Raw genomic sequence first — 9624 nt, forward strand, 5'->3', positions numbered from 1 at the left:
TCCTGGCCCAACTGGACAAAAAGTCTCCTCTTCCAAGAAGCCTTCCCAGCCTGGCACAGGCCCCTGAGCTCACCCAGGCTTAGTTCCTTCCTCCTCTATCCTTAGAGCCTATTTATTTGTTTGTCTGTCCACCAGGCCGTGGACTGTGGCAGGAACTGTGCTGCCTCCCTCCTTATATCCCAATGCTGAAGGTATCTGGCACACAGTAGGTGCTCAATAATTGTGTGTCAAAAGTTTAATACTGAAAGCACGAACAGAAGCAGGATGATGCAAATTCTGACCAGATTTAATGGGGGCCTTTTCTGGGGACCTTACTGGTATTAGCCAACGGAATTACTATCTAATAACTATGGGACAGTGGCCACGCAGAGGGAGTGTTCTCAGAGAGGGGTCTCCCTGGCTGCTGATGGAGATGGGGCGAGGTTAGAACCCACCAGACCACTGGGCTGAGGTGCATGGAATGTATATTCCAAAGCTATATTCCAAAACAAGAATCCAAGGATGGGGGAGCCAAAAATACAAAACCCCAAAAACCCCCTGCCCCTTACCTGCCCTTCTAGAAGCCCCAGAAAGGCTTGAGAATCTCAGCAGGCCTTTTCCTAAGCCTCACATTCTGCACGGGCTGCCCAGGAAGCGTCATACCTCTAGAGCAATATTCACTTTGCATTCGGAACAAGAGAACTTAGGTTCTTGGCTTGAATCTCTATTGCCTCTTATTGTTCCACCTTGGTTAAGTAACCTCTCCGAGTCTCAGATTTCTCCTCATCTGTGGAAGTAGTTTAAGAGTACAAACAAGCTATGCCTGGACTGCAGTTCAAATGAAGTGACAAACCCAAAAGTATCTTGTGGGCTCCAAAGGTCTGCCCCCAAATAATTCTGATGCAGCCCCTGCCAGCTGGTCTGACAGTGCCCAGGCCAAACATAGGTCCCCTCTGCTATGCTGCCAGGCCCCCCCCCCCCCCGCTGCTGTTCTCAGCTGAGTGGTCCCTGCAGGGAGGAGGGTTCAGACGTCTTGTAGCTGAAGGATTTCTGGCTGCAGGGAGGGCCCAGGTAGGGGACTGGAGTGGAAAGTGGCCCTGGGTTGCTGCGGGTGCCGCTTAGCAGGCAGGGTCAGGAACTCTGGCTTGGAGTATATAAGCAGAAGGGCCCAGCCAAACCCCAAACCACTATCCGGCCAGAGGCAGGAAAATGAATCAGAGGCAACCAGGAAGAAGCCCGAGGTTAACCTCATGTAGACTGCGGGCCATGGCAAGGAAGGGGTTGGTTGAAGGACTGGGGTCTGGGCAGTGCCTGGGTGGGCATCCAAAGACCCCTTGAACAGGGCACTAAAGTCATTTAGGGGTGAGCAGTGAGCAGGCAGCCCGGGGAAAAGAGGCCATGTTTGCTAGAGAGTACCCCTCCCCTGCCCCAGCAAAGGCCAGAGCAGCCCTTTTAGCCCCTGGTTTCCCTCCTCAGTTTCTAGGAGGAGTAGGAGGGTGACCCGGCTCTGCTGGCCTGGACACTGGGACTGCTGAGGGAGCAAGGTGGACCACACCAGCCTGGAAAGCCCCATGGCAAAGCGGCTGGACCACAGAGAGGCTCACTCTCTCTCCCCTGCAAAGGCTATGGCTGTGTGACCAGACGCTGGTGTGGGACCACAGGAGAGCCCACAGGTTGCTCCCTCTGGCCCTGTCTAACGTTTACACTGACTCAGCTCCACGACTGGGTGACTGTGAGTCAGAAGAGGCTATGGATTGGGGTGGTGGAGGAGGTTGGTCAGGGTGTTGGTGGGTGAATTCCTGGAGGAGGGCTGGGGCAGAACTCTAGGTTCAACTCCAACCTCTCTGGTCCAGAGGCCTCACCCCTGCTCTGAGGTCCTGAACACCTGCCTCCAGCCACTCTGCTGTTTAGTCTCTTCCTGTGCGCGCACCTAGTGAGGTCTGTGAAAGCCAGAGCCTCATCCTCATTCATTCATTCATTCATTTCCCCATTGATTGCTAGATACTGAGGACAAATGTCAGTGAAGGAGACAGACAGCAGCCAAATAATCGCACAAATAAATACCTAGTCATAAAGTATGAGTAGAAGTAGGAAGATACGCAACGGGGGGCCTGACCCAGGGATGCAGGACCCTGCGGGCCTTCAGAAAGGTTAAGGCAGAGAAAGCCATGGAAGGGTTACAAGGGGTGGGGCGTGGTCTGTTCCTCCTCCTGATCCAAGGCTGCCAACAAGATTGAATGGAAAGCTATTTACTAATGGCCTGATCTGTGTGAGGCACTCTATAAAAATGCAATCTCGTTCCATCCTACAGCAGCCCTGTGAGCTAGGTGCTAGTATCCTCATCTACAGATGTGGAGACGAAGGCCTAGAGAAATTTAATAACTCAGCTGAGGTCACAGCAGCTAGTAAGTAGCAAAGCCTGGATTTGAAGCCAGGTCTGACTATTTTCAAACCCCACACTCTTGTCACAACATCACACTCTAGTAGGCATTTAACAGATGGTTCTTGCACAGATGGACAGCTTGTGCCAGCCTGGTGGACTTTGAGGGTCCCCAGGGCTTTAGCATCCTCCTTTTTCTTCCCCTCAAAAGGATTGTGTAGTCTGGAACTGAGCAAAAGTTGCCTGTGACAGACCCCTGCTCTCTCAGCCTTGCTGCTGTCCCTAAATTCACTAGGAAAGGAAAAGGGATCCTTGGGTGGTATGCCCACTGCCTGGGCCTCTGGGAAGGGCCTCCTTTGACCTTCAGCCCCTCCCTCAAGCTTTCTTTGGCTAGGGTCCTCTGTGACCCATGTTTTCTCCCCGCCTTCCCTTTGGGCACCTTCCAACTCCCTGATTAATTACTGGCCCAGGTGACATCTGGGCACTGATCCCTCCAGCTGGCAGCAGGCTTTGGCATCATTCTTACTTTGCCTGATTGTGACCTTCTTGGATGAAAAAACTATTAATTTGCCTGCCCGCACCCAGACAGATCTCTAGGGGAGGTTGTCCAGCCCTGGGCTGGGGTTGCATGGGAAAGGCTGGATAAGGACCATGACATCTGCAGGCTCAACATGCTCTAGTGATTCTGGGGAGAAAGGCAAAAGGCTGGGGGCTGGAGAGCTTCAGGGGTGGAAGCAGAGCCCTCACCCTGCCTATGACATTTGAGGGGGCCTCAAAGAGCCATCATTATCAGAGTGCACTATGGGTGCTCAATCCATGTTGGTTTTCCTGAAATGAGAGCTCTGTGCCCACATGCAGAAAGCCCTCTAATACTACATACTCTCCCAAAGAAGAGCTTCAGGCCTGAAGGTAATTTGGCCCAAGTCCTGAGGTATGTTCAGAATATTTTTCTATAGCAACAACAACAGCAAACCCTGGGGAGGGGTTAGAAATCTGATTGCCAGAGTTGCCACATTATATTATTTTAAACATCAAGTTTTCAACAACAAAAAAATTGCAAGCCATGTAAAGATACAAGAAAGAAAAAAGGCAATCAATAGAAACAGTCCTTGAGGAACCCCAGACATTGGTTTTCTAGGCAAAGACTTTAAATCAGTTTTTTTTTTTTTGATTCTTCAGCTGAAACAGATTTATTGCATACTTGTTACACTTGGCCACAACTAAGAACAGAACTAGTTCAGGATGTCAGGTCCAGGATAAAGGACCAATAGGGACTGTTCTGGCATGAGCAAGATGGGTTTCTCAGAGGTAGTCTTGGTGATCGGATGGCAATGACATTCTAGATCCACTCAGAGGCAGGTTCTAGATAGTATCATGCAGTCCAACAACTTGTACCAGTGTCCTCAGCCCCTGGCATTCCATCTTTCTGCTCTTGTGGCCTTCACGTGTGCACAAGCAAGCAATTTACTTGAACCTCTGCCTCATCTTTCTTCTTTTATGCTCTAGGCTGCACATTTGCTTCTTCCTCCACTTGGCTGTCATGGCACGGAGGTTTCTAGAAGATGGTGCTAAAGCCAAGAGCTAAATCAGGTATTTTAAATGTGTTCAAAGACTAAAGGAAAACATGTCTAAAGAACTAAAGGAAGATATGAGAGTGATGTCTCACCAAGTAGAGACTATCAATAAAGATGACAAATTATTTTAAAAAGAACCAAATAGAAATTCTGGAATTGAAAAGTACAATAACTGAAGTGAGAGAGGTTCAATAGCAGATTTGAACAGCCAGAAGAAAGAATCCATGAACTTGAAGGTAAGTTGATTGAAATTATCCAGTCTGAGGAACAGAAACAATGAAGAAGAATGAAGAGAAATGAAAAAAGCTGCATAGACCTGCAGGCCACCATCAAGCACAACAACATACGCACAATGGGAGTCCAAGAAGGAGAAGACAACAAGAAAGGAGTGACAAGAATATTTGAGGAAATTATATTTGGAATTTTTCCAAATTTGATGAAAGATGTTAATCTACACATCTAAGAAGCTCAACATACTCTACATAGGATAAACTCCAAGAGATCCACACCTAGACACATAATCAAACTTTTGAAAGACAGAGACTCTTGAAAGTAGCAAAAGTGACTTATCCAATGCAAAGAATTCTCAGTAAAATTAACAGCTGATTTTTCATCAGAAACCAGAGAGGCTAGAAGACAGTGAGATGGCATATTGAAAGTACTGAACAAAGAAAACCCCTGTCAATCAAGAATTCTAGGCCCGGGCATGGTGGCTCATGCCTGTAATCCTAGCACTCTGGGAGGCCGAGGTGGGAGGATTGCTTGAGGTCAGGAGTTCGAGACCAGCTGAGCAAGAGCGAGGCCCCGCCTCTACTAAAGATAATTAGAAATTAGCCAGACAACTCAAAATAGAAAAAATAAGCCAGGCGTGGTGGCGCATGCCTATAGTCCCAGCAACTCAGGAGGCTGAGGCAGGAGGATCACTTGAGCCCAGGAGTTTGAGGTTGCTGTGAGCTAGGCTAATGCCATGGTACTCTAGCCTGGGCAACAGAGCAAAACCGTGTCTCAAAAAAAAAAAAAAAAAGAATTCTAGGCTGAACACAGTGGCTCACGCCTGCAATCCCAACACTTTGGGAGGCCCAGGTGGGAGCATTGCTTGAGGTCAGGGGCTGTAGATCAGCCTGTGCAAGAGTGAGACAGAAAATAGAAAAATCATTTGGGCATGGTAGTGCATGCCACACACCACAGAGGCATGATCCTTTCTGCAGCAAGGACAACAGGCCGATCACAAGTACCTCCAGCAGGGCTGGACCAATACAGCAGCCCACCATGGGAGGCACGCCTGAGGGTCCCTCTGGCAGGATAGCAGAGTCAGACTGCAGGTTTGGCCTGGTCAGAGGAAGACATAAGATTGCCATTTCTGATTTCAACCTTCTTCTCCTTTCTGGGCTAGATTAACCTAGTTCAATGTCCTGAACAAAGTGGGCTTCAGATATTGATCCATAAGAAAAGAAGATTGGATTCTAGGATCTCTGAGGCCCCTTTCCAACTCTGATACTCTGATCTTCTCTGGGACCAATTTCCTCCAAAGTCCATGGACCGTTTAAACTGTACTAAGGAGAGACATTTTTGTTTTCTCATTCATAAATAATCATGTAAACGTATTTCCCCATATATACACAATTGGATTGCAGCAATGATGTCACGTACACGAATTCCACCCAAGCAGCTTGATCCCTGGGGAAACCACAGATCACAAGGCAAAGCTTCAATCAACCAGTCTCTCCCATGGTGTCCTTGCTTTCCTTTAAGTGGATGATTTATTTAATTTTTTTTCTTTTTATAAAGTTAGCACAAGCTGATTATAGATAAATAGGAAAATACAGAAAAATATGAGTAAGAAAATAAAGATCACTCTTATTCTCACCATTTAGAGATAACTGCTGTCAGCATTCTGTTGTATTTCCTTCCAGTATTTTAATAGCATGTTTATATTTTTACATAGTTGATATCATAATGTATGTACAGTTTTATATTGATTTTTTTTACTTAATGTTATAATCATGAACATTTTCCCATATCATTACAATTTTTTGGAGATAACTTTTTACTCTTTTACCTTCATGCTTTTTGTACATACATGTACAAAGCTTTCAGACAAGGCCAGGAGGAAAGAAACGTTTGTGCTGGAGGAGTGGGAAAGAGACAATGGGCAATTCTGGGACCATATTTTCTGAGCCAAAAATTGGGCTTCAAGATCTGACCAAGGTGACCTTGGTAAAGTCATTTAACCTCTCTGAGCCTCAGTTTCATCATATGTAAATTGGGAATGATAATAGAACAATACTTACCTTTAAAGTGTCCTGGGAAACAATACTGTGCAAGTGTTTGTTGTTTTTATTTAATATTATTTGAGGGACACAGAGGTATGTGGAAGCTGTTGCTTGGCTGTCAAAATTTGCATTTCTAGAATATTCTTATGTAGGGATTGTGCGCCAAAGTATTTGAAATCTTAACTGTCCTGGGAGATATGAAATGAAAGACCACCTCGACCGAGAGGAAAGGAAATGGGGAAGGGAGGGAGAGAGACAGGAAAAGAGAGAGGCAGAGAGTCCTTCCAGCAAATGATCAGGGAGGAATCCACAGAGGAGGGATTTAACATGGGCTTTAGACTCTTCCTTAAAAGTTGTAACTCTTTGATTGAAAAGTTCAAATGCTGATGTAGAGGAACTTTGTCCAACACCCCTTCCCCGGCAGACTGGAATTCCATTCATAAATCCTGCCACCCAGCCACAGACGGGCACAGAGAACACACTCAGTTGACCTCTGTGGAGCTGAAAGGAACAAAACAGAAAGAGAAGACAGATACAACTTTCAGACCAATTATTTCTCTCTCTCTTTTTTTAACCAAGAACCAAACCCTGACCCAGGACTTTTGTTCCAGTGCAAACACTCTCCACCAATTTTTCAACACAATGTAATTTGATATGGGAATATCAGTAGAGTTCCAAATAGAACATACTTTAAACAGCATTTGGCTTTTGGGCTTTCAATGATAGATCATCTCTCCCAGAGACTATTCTCTTCATCCTTTGCATGGTTTGACAATGAGCAATTTTCTCACTAAAAAAAGAATTTTTTTTTTTACTTGAACAGCATTTTTTTTCTGTAAAATGTTTTATGGGAGATTTAACAGCATTTTTTTTTTTTTTTTTTTTGTTCTGAGGCAGAGTCCCGCTCTGTCACCCTGGCTAGAGTGCCGTGGTGTCAGCCTAGCTCACAGCAACCTCAAACTCCTGGGCTCAAGCAATCCTGCCTCAGCCTCCCAAGTAGCTGGGACTACAGGCGTGTGCCACCATGCCCAGCTAATTTTTTCTATATATTTTTAGTTGTTCAGCTAATTTCTTTTCTATTTTTTAGTAGAGACGGTGTCTCACTCTTGCTCAGGCTGGTTTTGAACTCCTGAGCTCAAAGGATCCTCCCACCCCGGCCTCCCAGAGTGCTAGGATTACAGGCGTGGGCCACTGCGCCTGGCTGAATAGCATTTTTTTAAAGAAGAAAGAAAAAAAACGACTAGCGAGGTCCAGCTCCTAACTCTGTGCCTGGTGTTGAAATAGCACTGACGGGGAAAGGAGCACAGACTGGAGCCACACAACCTGGGTTCCTCTCTGGACACCTTAATGGGGAGCTGGGGTGACGTGGTGGAGGCAGGAAGGCCAAGGGAATAAGCTGAGGGTTAGGAAGCGTTTATGGAAGGCTGGGATTCAGCCCTATGAAGGTGCGGATCTCCACACCACTGTCCTTCCTCAGCACCCGGAGACTCAAGGTCAGGCACAGGTAACCCCTGCACAGTCGGGGCCCAACCTACCATTTAACCTCCTCCCCAGCCACTCACATCCACATCTCGTACTGTTCTTCTTCCTCGTCTTTCTGTTTGAGACATCCACTTTCCGTCCCACCACAACCTGCTAAAACATCAGCCCTATAGAAAGCTTTTCTGATCGCCCTAGCTGAGGGTTCATGTCTTCTGTCATGCCACCTGAATCTCTTGTATGCCATTTATCTCTTTCTCACGTGCCTTGAAGCTATTTATTTTTCTTATCCCTAATTACAATAATACCTTTTATTTCTATAATGCTTTATAGGTTACCAGGCAATTTCACATATATTAATATTTTATCACTTGGTCCTCACAACATGTGGTGAAGTATCTCTTTTTATGATTTACATGGAAGGACCTAAACCCAAAGAGGTTAAATAAGTGGTCCAAAGTGATGACAATTCAGGGCTTTTATGTCAAGCCTCCCCAGCGGGACTGTAAGTTCCTTGAGGGCAAGAACTCTGCCTTAATCGTCTTCATATCCTCATCCAACTAACACAGGACCTGGTTCAGAGAAGCTGCCCTGTAAAAGTTTGCTCAGTGAATGAATGTGTGTGACGCTGGACAATCCCTTCACCTGGCCACACTCAAAGTGCCAGGTGAGATGGCCTTAAGGATCCTTCCACCTGCCTTCGGTGAAAGAGTCAATGGCATCACCTCCGTGGATTTCCTTCTGACACCTGTGTGCACTGCGTGTCCACAGGGCGATTGTCAGGGCGTCCCTTCCATCCTGTGCCCCTTATTTCACTACACGCTGATGTATTCATTTCCTATTGCTGCTGTCACAAATGACCACAGACCAAGTGGCTTAAAACAACACAAATTTATTCTCTTACAGATCTGGAGGTCCAAAGTCTGAATCAGTTTCAATGGGCCAAAGTCAAGGTGTAGGCAGGGCTGGTTCCTTCCGGAGGCTCTGAGGGGAGAATCCGTTTCCTTGGCTTTTTCCAGCTTCCAGAGGCCTCCTGCCTTCCTTGGCAAGTGCCCTCTTCCTCAAAGCACAGCACTCCAGTCTCTGCTTCCGTCCTCTCATCATCTTCCCTTCTTGGTCAAAGCTCCTCTTCCTTGCTCTTACAAGGACTCCGGTGATTACACCCTGGGAAAAACACCATTAGCAGTTTCCAGGGGTTGGGATCTGGATATCTTTGGGAGACATCATCAGCCTACCACAATTATCAGTACACTTACAGTTTACCTTTTATTTGTATATTTGTCTGCAACACCAGTCAACTGTGAACAACATGAGGACAAGGACTGTACCTTATCTGTTAATATCGCCATATTCTCACCTCCTAACATGGCTCCTCACATACGGTGGGTTCCTGGTACATAATTGCTATATGAATAAGCCATCCCATATATATGGACTTATATTGCTTCTGTCTTAAGGACCACCCCAGCACAGCATTCCAAAGAAATCTAAAGCTAACGTCAAAAAAAAAGCAGTAAAATAAATGTCAGGGTTTTGTTTTGTTTTTTTTGAGACAGAGTCTCTGTTGACCTGGCTACAATGCAGTGGTGTCATCATAGCTCACTGCAACCTCAAGCTCCTGGGCTCAAGTGACCCTCCCACCTCAGCCTCCCAAGTAGCTGGGACTACAGGTGCACACCACCACATCCAGCTAATTTTTCTATTTTTTGTGGAGATGGGGTCTTGCTAAGTTACTCAGGCTGGTCTTGAACTCCTGGCCTCAAGCTGTCCTTCTGCCTCTGCCTCCCAAAGTGCTAGGATTACAGGTGTGAGCCACTGCACCAGGACATAAATATCAGCCTTTAGCAAAATTCTTCTGGGGACAGAGAGGAGAAAGTTACACAATACATGGCACAGCAAAGCTTCCTTAAAATGCCCTGGAGACATTTCTTCCTCTCCT

This window comes from Lemur catta, chromosome 3, assembly GCF_020740605.2.
Source record: "Lemur catta isolate mLemCat1 chromosome 3, mLemCat1.pri, whole genome shotgun sequence".
Lineage (NCBI taxonomy): Eukaryota > Metazoa > Chordata > Mammalia > Primates > Lemuridae > Lemur > Lemur catta.